Source organism: Hylobates moloch, unplaced genomic scaffold, assembly GCF_009828535.3.
Source record: "Hylobates moloch isolate HMO894 unplaced genomic scaffold, HMol_V3 SCAFFOLD_1, whole genome shotgun sequence".
NCBI classification, from domain to species: Eukaryota; Metazoa; Chordata; class Mammalia; order Primates; family Hylobatidae; genus Hylobates; species Hylobates moloch.
In genome coordinates this window covers 48,161,649-48,174,447 of record NW_026652276.1, presented here as the reverse complement: position 1 = coordinate 48,174,447, position 12,799 = coordinate 48,161,649, and positions in this window count along the sequence as shown.

Sequence of the window (12,799 nt, the reverse complement as noted above, 5' to 3'; positions counted from 1 at the left end):
TTGGTTTGGGTAAAAATTCTTTTCACTAGGTCATACAAACAGGTTATCTTCAATTTCATTATTAATGCTTTTTCTGTCAACACTGTTTCTGAGAATACACACACACACACACACAGACACACACACACATCACGCTCCATCACCCACTGCAAAACGAACTACTTTTTAAATATTTTAGTTCTTATTTTAACTATCTACACTTTTCAATTAATGGTGGTTTTTTAATTTTTGGTTTTATCAGGTTTTCATAAGCTCTAACCAAAGAGGGCTTTAAGGTTCCCCTCAGCTAACTAAACTTTAAACAGGTTTCTTTCCAAATTTAGACTTCAATCTCCATTTTCTTAGAGTATTTACTTTAGTAAACTTGAAATTGTGAATTCTTTCTCTGCAGCTTTCAGATATAAATCTTCTCCAAGTCTCTTTCTAGTTTTACAACCCAGGAATGTTTTTCTTAGAAACTTAGGAGCCACTCTCTTGAAATATAATCATCAAGAAAGATAGTGTTACTTTATTTCAGTCTCTGTCAGATGGGAGGAGCATCACTTTAATAAGCAATGATTAGCAAACATATATGGCCTGATCACACTGACCAGCCTGCCCTCTAAGATCTTTCATTCGTTTTTCATTAGTTCACCTCTGTTAAAATCATCCACCCTTTGTTCCAACAGAGTTGTGTTCATATCTCTCCCCTAACACAATGTTCTTGAGTAAAGTTTTTATTGCCTGTTTAGCTCATTCTGTGAAAGTTTACTTTGACACTCACATAATCCTTATTTTGATAATTCAATAATGACCTCCTACAGAAGACCAGAATCCTCTCCTCCAAATATAGATCTATCTGTCATCATTTGAGTTAATCTTTATTGGTTACTTTTGCACACTTAACATACTATTGCAATATGTTTATGTTTCTATCAGCATAACTTAATTTTAATCTGATTTTATAACTTTTAAAAGCATTATTACTATTAGGAATTTACTTAGAATAATACAATTATTAAGATAAAAATAATCTAGGCATAATCCAATCCCATGGATAGGAAGGACTTTACTGGGACAAATAAAAATATGTATAAATCACAGTTTAAAAATTCACAAAGGCATTTTCCCAATGTCATATAAAAAGTACAGGTGACATCTGGTTCAGCATTTCAGAGACTCAGGTTCGATTATGGTGAATATAATGATTTGGAACACCAGGAGAAATATTGAGATTTTCAAAAAGACTAAGATGGTGACTGGCTCGGGGAGTTGAGCTGCCACTGTTGAGACTCTGTGGAGCCTGCACACCTTTTCATCTGCTCTGCTACTAGCACCTCTTCTTTCTAATCACAGAGCTTCATGTATGCGAGAATTGTTCTGTCATCATATAAGCACTGTAACAGACCTCTCTTCGAGAATGAAATGCTCTAAATAGCTTGTGGATCTGGCTTACAGCATATTATTGGACACATATGGTTTTATAGGAAAAAGTTACAAGTCGCCATAAAAAGAGTAAAGAGTAGATTCAGGGAAATAGCAGCAATTGATAACAAGTTTAGACTACATGTTCTAAGACAAAAAAGAGAATGAGATTTTCTCAAGCAAAGAAGAGGTTTAGTAAATATATTCTTAAGGAATTGTTAGAAATTGACATTCTTATGGTCCAGGAAGTATGGAGATCTAATTTTTCTTCATAAAAGTGTTACAGGAATCCACCATTTTGATTCTTTCTACACAGCATAATGATTATTTCCTAGTTCTATTGATAATTATCTAAGTATTTTCCACAAAATAATTTATTATTAAAAATATAAATCTTTCTATATTATCCTTTTAATAACTTGTGCATAAAAATTACCTGTTTGAGACATTCAACAAGTTTTTTGCATATAATTACTTCTTCTGAACTTTTAATATGACTTTTTTCCTCTTGAATTAAGCAATTAAAAAACTAATGGCTCGTATCAATTTTAATGTAATGGTTCAAAATTACACACACACTTGCACATGTATACAATACTCACATCCACTTAAATATAACTGCATGTTTGTATACTTTTTTATTTGTAAATTGTATCCTTTTAAAATACTTTCCTAGATTTTGTTTTTTATTTTTCTGCTTTCTACACAATATCTTCTCTTTTCGAATTCTAGGAGATCATTTGTTTACATTAAAATTTATGAATTTGTCATTTTCCAAACATCCTACAGTCATTTTGCATTATTCTTTTACCCTCACTGGCATGTGCCAACACTCAGCAATTTATTTCATTTGAAAATCTTTATAAATAAAATACAACACCAATACACTCAAATATAAATGTGCAAGAGTGTATGCTAACCTTGGTTAAGTTTAGTGGGTACATGATTCTGTTTCATAGAGGGAACAGGACAATCAGGATATGATTCTTTGGACACAGAACCTTTGGAATATAGCAGCATGATTAAGAGTGTGCCCTCTAGAACCTGATTACCTAGGTCTTCATCCTGGCTACTGCCCTTACCAGCAAACTTGTGTAAGTTTTTTTTCTGTATTTTAATTTCCTCATGTGAAATAGGGGCAATTCAATATTAATACTTTGATACATATAAAATACTTGGAATACTTACTAGTATGCAGTAAACATTCAATAAATGTTAGTTCCCATTATTATTATTAAGTATGGGTTAGAAAAATAATCTAGGAATGAATTTAAAGTACATGATCAGATTGCTGGCAATAAACACTTTAGTTTTCCAGTTTCCTTGAACAACTCATGAATACAATTCACTTTTGGGAGTATTTCATTCAGGGAAAGAGATACCTTTGAAAAAATCATTGACCCCTTGTTTTTCAGGGCCTTGAGTTTAGAGATAGAGAAACATTTAATTGGGGCCTACGTCCCATTGGCAGTGTCTTTGTTATAAAAATTATACGGAAAAAACACAGGTAGTAAAACCACATATTCCTTTTCATAGAGACACTACAAGGCTTAGAGAGGGATCAATAATGGTCCATAGGCAGATTTAAAAGAGGAAGAAACTGCCATGTTGAAAAACAGAGTAAGTGATTTGGAACATTAAATAAGTATTATGCTGTTGTGCTCTTGAAATCAGAAGTATAGGGCCAGGTGCTGTGGCTTACACCTGTAATCCCAGCACTTTGGGAGGCCAAGGTGGGCGAATCACCTGAGGTCAGGAGTTCAAGACCAGTTTGGCCAACATGGTGAAACCCCGTCTCTACAAAAATTAGGCAGATATGGTGGCACACACCTGTAATCCCAGCTACTCAGGAGGCTTAGGCAAGAGAATTGCTTGAACCTCAGAGACAGAGGTTGCAGTGAGCTGAGATTGCACCACTGTAATCCAGCCTCGGTGACAGAGTAAGACTCCGTCTCAAAAAAAAAAAAAAAAAAAAAAAAATTAGAAGTCTACAGCACTATGTATACAGAATTCAGTTTGGTACACATTTAGGATATTGTCTTTATAAGTAGAATACATACTGATCTAGAAAAGTGAAATCCTAGTTTCTTTAATAGCCATTTCAACAAATGGGATCATGAAACTCTTTACAAATAAACGTCAAGCTATTCAGACATTTCTATTTAATAAATGAATAAAATATATAGTATTGAGTTTCTATATTTCAAAATATATTGAAATCTTTCACATCCAGTGAATTTGTTTTATAATGCAATGTTTATATGTAGTAACTACTACTCCTGGAAAAACCAAAAGACAAACTGAAAATCCGAATTGAAGATTCTTCTCCTAAAACTAGCAATGAATTGAAAACGTTACCCAAATATAAAACTAGAGTGTTTTCTACCACAGTAACTTATAACAGAATGGAAATCTGCATAGACATCAGGATTTTTCATTTATTGAAAGAGCTGTAGTACATCATCTCTTGCATGTTGTTTATCCTAAAAAACCGAATATCTACACGTGTTAAAGATGACTTTAAATTTTTATAAAAAGTAGAATATACTTTACAGCAGGAAAACAAGTCTAAGAAAAATATATTAACTGGAATGTTTTTTGTCTGGAGTATTTCAAACCAATTCATATGTATTTTTCTTTCCCTGTCAAATTGATTTCCACTTACTTAAAATTGACTTCTCGATTTCCAGCTCCCCGAAGAGTCTAGTGTTCTGGTTGAGAGAACTACCTAAAGCTCAACTCAAAATCTAAATCTTTTCTAGTGTCAAAATATGTTTATAAGAGGATGTTTAGATGTTGATAGGGAGGGGAAGAGGGACAAGGTTTTATTAGACCTGTCATTGAGAGAATTATTTTTATACATGGCCAAAGAGCCAAAATCAGGCTAAATGTGATAATATCTTAACTGATATTAATAGGTAAAGTTTATAACATAAATATTTCAAAAATATAAGGTTATGTATTCTCTCCTAGTGTGTTGTTCTTTCTGTCCTTTGTCAAATTTGTACTTCTTATCTTCTCAGTACAGAATTCAGTGCTTCCAACACAGGACCTACATCATAGCAGAAATTTAATAAATATATTTTAATTAAGTGTATAAATGAGCAAATGTATCCAAAAATCTTAAAAGTTTTATGTGCAGAAATATTACAGCATTATTTAATGCAGTGAAAAGCTAATAATCTAAAAGCTAATCAAACAGATAGTTTACTATTATAATCCCTATGAATGCAGAACTATCTTTAAAACTGAACATCCCATGTAACATTTAGCAAGAAGACTGAGGAATTTAACAAGACTGTGCATACTTCTATTATTACCCATAATCATACATCGCAGGATATAGTATATGTCTAAGTGCCTATATTCCTACTTTACTCTATTTACCCTGAGCTCCTTAAGGGCAGATACGGTACCCACTGCATCTTGTATCTCTACTGGTTGTTGCATAGTATAAAGTAAGAATTCAGTATGTGTTTTTTGACTAAATTAATAAAATAAAAACAATTCCTGTATAAAACAAAGTTACCAAGTCTTAATGAATAAAACATCTGCCTTGTATGTTTCTACTGTTGGGAATAAAAATGGGGACAAACACTTTGGGAAAAAAAAGGAGGAAAAAAGTTTATGAGAAAATAATGCATGCAAATACATCATGGTCAAGCAAGTCTTATTTTTATATATACATGCTAGAAAGACTAGGTTACATGTACAAAAAAGTGCATAACACACATGTATAAGAAAGCGCATAACACCACTGTCTTTAATTGTCGAGAGGTGGGGGGCTAGGAGATGGATAACATTAGGAGAAATACTAATGTAGATGACGGGTTGATGGGTGCAGCAAACCACCATGGCACGTGTATACCTATGTAACAAACTTGCACATTCTGCACATGTACCCCAGAACTTAAAGTATAATAAAAAAAAAGTATTATACTTTAAATATATAATGTATAAATAAAATATACAATATGTAAAAAAAAAGAAAATATCTAACATTAATGTCTCTGTGATACTAGAATGCAGGGAGAAGGAAGGTGGACTGAAAACCACGCCTTTAAGTCATTATTTGAAGAAATAATGGCTGAAAATTTTCCAAAACAAAATAACATCCATGATTTATTGAGCACTTATACCAAGAGTCTCTTTTCAGTGTTATGTGAATTCATAGAATCCTCAGTGAAATCTTTTTTTTTTTTAAGGAGGAATCTCACTTTATTTTTATTATTCTTTATTATTATTATACTTTAAGTTTTAGGGTACATGTGCATAGTGTGCAGGTTTGTTACATATGTATCCATGTGCCAGGTTGGTGTGCTGCACCTATTAACTCGTCATTTAGCATTAGATATATCTCCTAATGCTGTCCCTCCCACCTCCCCCAACCCCACAACAGTCCCCGAAGTGTGATGCTCCCCTTCCTGTGTCCATGTGTTCTCATTGTTCAATTCCCACCTATGAGTGAGAACATGTGGTGTTTGGTTTTTTGTCCTTGCAATAGTTTACTGAGAATGATGCTTTCCAGTTTCATCCATGTCCCTACAAAGGACATGAACTCATCATTTTTTATGGCTGCATAGTATTCCGTGGTGTATATGTGCCACATTTTCTTAATCCAGTCTATCATTGTTGGACATTTGGGTTGGTTCCAAGTCTTTGCTATTGTGAATAGTGCCACAATAAACATACGTGTGCATGTGTCTTTATAGCAGCATGATTTATAGTCCTTTGGGTATATACCCAGTAATGGGATGGCTAGGTCAAATGGTATCTCTAGTTCCAGATCCCTGAGGAATCACCACACTGACTTCCACAATGGTTGATCTAGTTTACAGTCCCACCAACAGTGTAAAAGTATTCCTATTTCTCCACATCCTCTCCAGCACCTGTTGTTTCCTGACTTTTTCATGATGGCCATTCTAACTGGTGTGAGATGGTATCTCATTGTGGTTTTGATTTGCATTTCTCTGATGGCCAGTGATGATGAGCTTTTTTCATGTGGTTTTTGGCTGCATAAATGTCTTCTTTTGAGAAGTGTCTGTTCATGTCCTTTGCCCACTTTTTGATGGGGTTTTTTTTTTCTTGTAAATTTGTTTGAATTCATTGTAGATTCTGGATATTAGCCCTTTGTCAGATGAGTAGGTTGCAAAAATTTTCTCCCATTTTGTAGGTTGCCTGTTCACTCTGATGGTAGTTTCTTTTGCTGTGCAGAAGCTCTTTAGTTTAATTAGATCCCATTTATCAATTTTGGCTTCTGTTGCCATTGCTTTTGATGTTTTAGACATGAAGTCCTTGCCCATGCCTGTGTCCTGAATGGTATTGCCTAGGTTTTCTTCTAGGGTTTTTATAGTTTTAGGTCTAACATGTAATCATTAATCCATCTTGAATTAATTTTTGTATAATGTGTAAGGAAGGGATCCAGTTTCAGCTTTCTACATATGGCTAGCCAGTTTTCCCAGCACCATTTATTAAATAGGGAATCCTTTCCCCATTGCTTGTTTTTGTCAGGTTTGTAAAAGATCAGATAGTTGTACATATGTGGCATTATTTTTGAGGGCTCTGTTCTGTTCCATTGATCTATGTCTCTGTTTTGGTACCTGTTCCATGCTGTTTTGTTACTGTAGCCTTGTAGTATAGTTTGAAGTCAGGTAGCGTGATGCCTCCAGCTTTGTTCTTTTGGCTTAGGATTGACTTGGCGATGTGGGCTCTTTTTTGGTTCCATATGAACTTTAAAGTAGTTTTTTCCAATTCTGTGAAGAAAGTCATTGGTAGCTTGATGGGGATGGCATTGAATCTATAAATTACCTTGGGCAGTGTGGCCGTTTTCATGATATTGATTCTTCCAACCCATGAGCATGGAATGTTCTTCCATTTGTTTGTATCCTCTTTTATTTCATTGAGCAATGGTTTGTAGTTGTCCTTGAAGAGGTCCTTCACGTCCCTTGTAAGTTGGATTCCTAGGTATTTTATTCTCTTTGAAACAATTGCGAATGGGAGTTCACTCATGATTTGGCTCTCTGTTTGTCTGTTATTGGTGTGAAGAATGCTTGTGATTTTTGTACATTGATTTTGTATCTTGAGACTTTGCTGAAGTTGCTTATCAGCTTGAGGAGATTTTGGGCTGAGACAATGGGGTTTTCTAGATATACAATCATGTCATCTGCAAACAGGGACAGTTTGACTTCCTCTTTTCCTAACTGAATAGAGTGGCATCTTAAGAGTGGCTTACTATGTATATATTCACATATGTAATTTTTGTATTTAAGCGAACTGAGACTTTTTTTGTTTTGTTTTGAGATTGAGACGGAGTCTCACTCTGTTGTCAGGCTGGAGTATCTTGGCTCACTGCAATCTCTGCCTCCCTAGTTCAAGTGATTCTTCTGCCTCAGCCTCCCAAGCAGCTGGGATTACAGGTGCGTGCCACCACACACAGCTAATTTTTGTATTTTCAGTAGAGATGGGGTTTCACCATGTTTTCCAGGCTGGTCTCCATCTCCTGACTTCGTGATCTGCCCACCTCGGCCTCCCAAAGTGCTGAGATTACAGGCATGAGCCACCACAACCGGCCTGAGACATTTTAAGTAAAAGAAGATTTATTCATTTACCCATAATTATTTAGCTACTAAATAAGAGAGTCCTAGTCTTTGGATTCAGAATTCATTATGCTAACCTAACTCAAAGAAATAAATAAAATTGGTCTCTCGTTCTACATATATCAACACAATAATGCATGAACATCAATTGTGATGGATACACATAGTAAAGGAATATAAAGTGAGAAAATCAGTAAGCTAGAGCTAAAGGCACTGACTTAATGAACTTCACAAATAAAATTGTGTGATTAACATTGTACTTATACATTCTACTCTGGCTTCTGACACCCAGCCAAATTTTATTTGCAAATCATTTATAGTAATTTCTATTTTTGCATTTGTTATGTTATGTATAAAAGGCAAAAAGAAGAACAAATAAAAAGATTCCAGTCATTTATGTTACCCAGTGAGTTACCATTAGTGCTTTAAAGAAATGTTTTGATTTACCAAATAACCACAGACTTCCTCATCATCACATAAAAGATTAAGAAACTATTTTACCTTTTTCAAGTGCCATACCTGAACAAGATGATGAGTGTCAGTAGTTTAATGTAATAAGTAGTCAATTATTAATTAATCCTAGTTCTTCTAGCAAATTAACTACTTTGCAACAACATCTGTAGCAGTATTGATATAAGGTACCAGTTCATTTGATTATCAGCATCAGCACTAAGGTGGGTTTTGTTACAATCAAATTAAGCTAACCAATTACACCAGTATCACATCAAATAAGTTAATTAAAATAGTATTATTGTAAAATAAAAAGCTTAAATTCAGTAGTATTTCTCAAATCCTTCCCAATGAAACCACCCTTTATGTACAGTAAACATTAGTATAAATCAACAGTAAAGACTCCGTTATTTCCGAACTTCAAGTTTCTTGTAGACACTGACAAATATCCTCCCCCAAACTACAAAATAGTAGTGAAACAGTATCCCAATGTGACTTTTCTTTAATTCATAACCATCATTCACCAACTAGTAAATTGCATTTTCCACTTATAAATTTACACAGACTGGAGAGTCCATAGGCCTCCCATCGATTTATTCCTTACATTTCTGCTGCCAAGACCTCAGCCCATTTACTTTGATCTGCTTCTGACTTACCTAGAAGAGCATGCTTATTAACTCTTCTTGGATAAAATGTTTGTGGTACCTCCCATCTTTGTTTCCTAGCATGTTACTTAAATATCTATTTAACTTCTTGCATCTAATTTTTCATGAGATGTTATCCATCCATGCAACTTGCCATTCTTTCCATTTCTCCTGAAATAACGTTGTTTCTAAGTTGCCATTTCATACTAACAAGTCTTCTTTATCTACATGTATTTCTCTATTAAAGGTGAGTTTTCCTGACTTAGGAGTCCTTGACCCATGCCAGCCTCATTTAAAATTCTTTTAGAGCATCTTAGACAGTATTTGTATTCAATAGACATGTTATCGTCATTGGATATTTATAACATGATCAAGTATGGATATATCATTTTGACCTAACAATGCTGGGTCCACCAAGATAGTGCCATACAGGTGAGAGGTGACAGTGTGCTGACAGCCCTTGCAGCTTTCACAGCCCTCTCTCACTCTCAGTGCCTCCTTGGCCTCACGCCCATTCTGGCCATGCTTGAGGAGCCCTTCAGCCCACCACTGCACTGTGGCAGCCCTTCTCTGGGCTAGCCGAGGCCAGAGCTGGCTCCCTCAGCTTGCAGGGAGGTGTGGAGGGAGAGGCATGGGTAGGAACCGGGCTGCGTGCAGCGCTTGTGGGCCAGCTAGAGTTCTGGGTGGGCATGGGCTTGGTGGCCCGCACTCGGAGCCACCGGCTGGCCCTGCCGGCCCCGGGCAGTGAGGGGCTTAGCACCCAGGCCAGCAGCTGTGGAGGGTGTGCCGGGTCCCCCAGCAGTGCCGGCCCACTGGCACTGTGCTCGATTTCTTGCCGGGCCTTAGCTGCCTCCCTGTGGGGCAGGGCTCGGGACCTGCAGCCTGCCATGCCAAGGGCTGAGGAGTGCGGGCACATGGTGGGACTGGCAGGCAGCTCCACCAGCAGCCCCAGTGGGAGATCCACTGGGTGAAGCCAGCTGGGCTCCTGAGTCTAGTCGGGACTTGGAGAATCTTTATGTCGAACTAAGTTGTGAATGCACCAATTGGCACTCTGTATCTAGCTCAAGGCTTGTAAATGTACCAATCAGCACTCTGTGTCTAGCTCAGGGTTTGTAAATACACCAACGGACACTCTGTATCTAGCTAATCTTGGTGGGGACTTGGAGAATCTTTATGTCTAGCTAAGAGATTGTGAATGCACCAGTCGGCACTCTGTATCTAGCTCCAGGTTTGTAAATACACCAATCAGCACTCTGTGTCTAGCTCAGGGTTTATAAATACACCAATCAACACTCTATATCTAGCTAATCTAGTGGGGAGATGGAGAACTTTTGTGTCTAGCTCAGGGATTGTAAATGCACCAATCAGCACTCTGCCAAAACGGACCAATCAGTTCTCTGTAAAACAGACCTATAGACTCTCTGTAAAATGGACCAATCAGCAGGATGTGGGTGGGGCCAGATAAGAAAATAAAAGCAGGCTGCCTGAGCCAGCAGTGGCAACACGTTTGGGTACCCTTCCACACCACTGAAGCTTTGTTCTTTCACTCTTTGCAATAAATCTTGCTACTGCTCACTGTTTGGGTCCACACTGCCTTTATGAGCTCTAACACTCATTGCGAAGGTCTGCAGCTTCACTCCTGACCCAGCAAGATCATGAACCCACCAGAAGGAAGAAACTCTGAACACATCCGAACATCAGAAGGAAAAAACTTCGGACATGCCACCTTTAAGGACTGTAACACTCACAGTGAGGGTCCACAGCTTTGTTCTTGAAGACAGTGAGACCAAGTACCCACCAATTCTGGACACACAGGTGGTAGCTAAATCTAAATGTGTTTTACATTTAGTGTGACAGAGGACTCCCATAGATGCTCCTGGTTTTAACAGTGGATATCTGATTGCACAAAGTTACCCCCAAACTTACATTAGGAGTTTTTTGGCCAAATATTCTTTACCTTAATTATTCACCTGCATTCATTAAAAGGCATGATTTATAGATAATAGGGCATATAATACCATAACAATTCAGGCATATGGCAAATATTTTATAACTTGTATACCTGAACACCTTTCTTAAAAAAACATCACACAATGATTTGTGGTTTTGCTGTTGAATGAAGCCAAAAAAAGAGGTCCTATCTAGTATAACATAAAACAAGAATAAGAGAAAGTAACATTACAATTATTGCAAGTATATGTTTCAACATATTATTAGACTTGTGAAAGTGTAACACATAGAAAAATTCAGACAATATTTTTTATTAAATCAGTGAGGACCTACAAGTATTATTGTGTTGAAGTCTCTTAGATTTAATAATATTTGCTTTATGTATCTGGGTACTCCAATGTGAGGTACATATGTCTTGAGAATCGTTATATTCTCTTGCATAGTTGATTCCTTTATCATTATATAATGACTTTCTTTATCTCTTTTTACTCTCTTTGGCCTGACGTCTTTTTGTTTGATGTAAGTATAGCTACTCTGGCTCGTTTTTAGTTTTCATCTGCATGAAATATATTTTTTCATTTCTTTACTTTCAGTCTATGTGTCTTTAGAGGTGAGATGAGTTTCTTGTAAGCAACTTGTATTTGGGTCATTTGTTTTTAGTCCATTCAACCAATCTACATCTTTTAAGTAGAAAGTTTATTCCATTTATAGTCAATGATATTGATATTTTAGGGCTTATTTCTGTTATTTTATTCATAGATTTCTGGTTATTTGGTATATCTATAATTTGCTCCTTTCTTTCTCCTTTGTTGTTTATCATTGTAGTTTGATGGTTTTCTGTAGTAGTAACATTTGAGTCCTTTCACTTTCGTATTGCCTGTTTGCTCTACCAGTGTATCTAATACTTTTCTGCATTTTCTTTTGGTAAATATTGTCAATTTACTTCCATGTGTAAAATTCTCATAAGAATTTCTTGTAGGTTTGGCGAAGTGGTGATGAATGCTCTTAGCTTTTGGTTTTCCGAGGAAGTCTTTATTTCTCATTCATTTAAAAAGCATAATTTTTCTGGGTATAGTATCCTTGCATTGCACTTTTTTTTGTTTCTGCACTTTGCATATATCATTGTATTCTCTCATAGCCTGTAAAGTTTCTGCTAAAGAATCTGCTATTAGTATTATGAGGATTCTTTTTCTTTTTCTTTTTTTAATGGAGACTGAGTCTCACTCTGTCACCAGGCCGCCAGGCTGGAGTGCGATGGCACGATCTATGGGGCTTCTTTTTAAGTGGGTATATGCTTTTCCCTTGCTGTTTTTAGAATTCTCATTTGTCTTTGACTTTTTACAGTTTGACTACAATGTGACATGGAGAAGACCTTTTTGAATTGTATTTATTTGGGGATCTCTGAGCTTACTGTATCTGGATGTCTAAATCTCTTGGAGATATGGAAAGTTTTCAGCTATTTTTTCATTCAATAGGTGTCTTAGTTTCTGTTGCTATAAAGGAATGTCTGAGGGTGGATAACTAATAAAAAAAGGGTTCATTTGGCTCACAGTTCTTTAAGCTGTACAAGAAGCATGGCACTGGCATCTGCATATGGTATTTTCCAGAATTTCTTTGTAGATGCAGCTTAAAATAAATTCCCAAAGATGTACTTAAAAATTCGAATATGTCCTCAGTTATTCCTTAATTTAAGTTGATTATAGGTTAAATGTGAAAAAAAATTCAAGAAGATAATATTTTTATGTTAACCTTTAC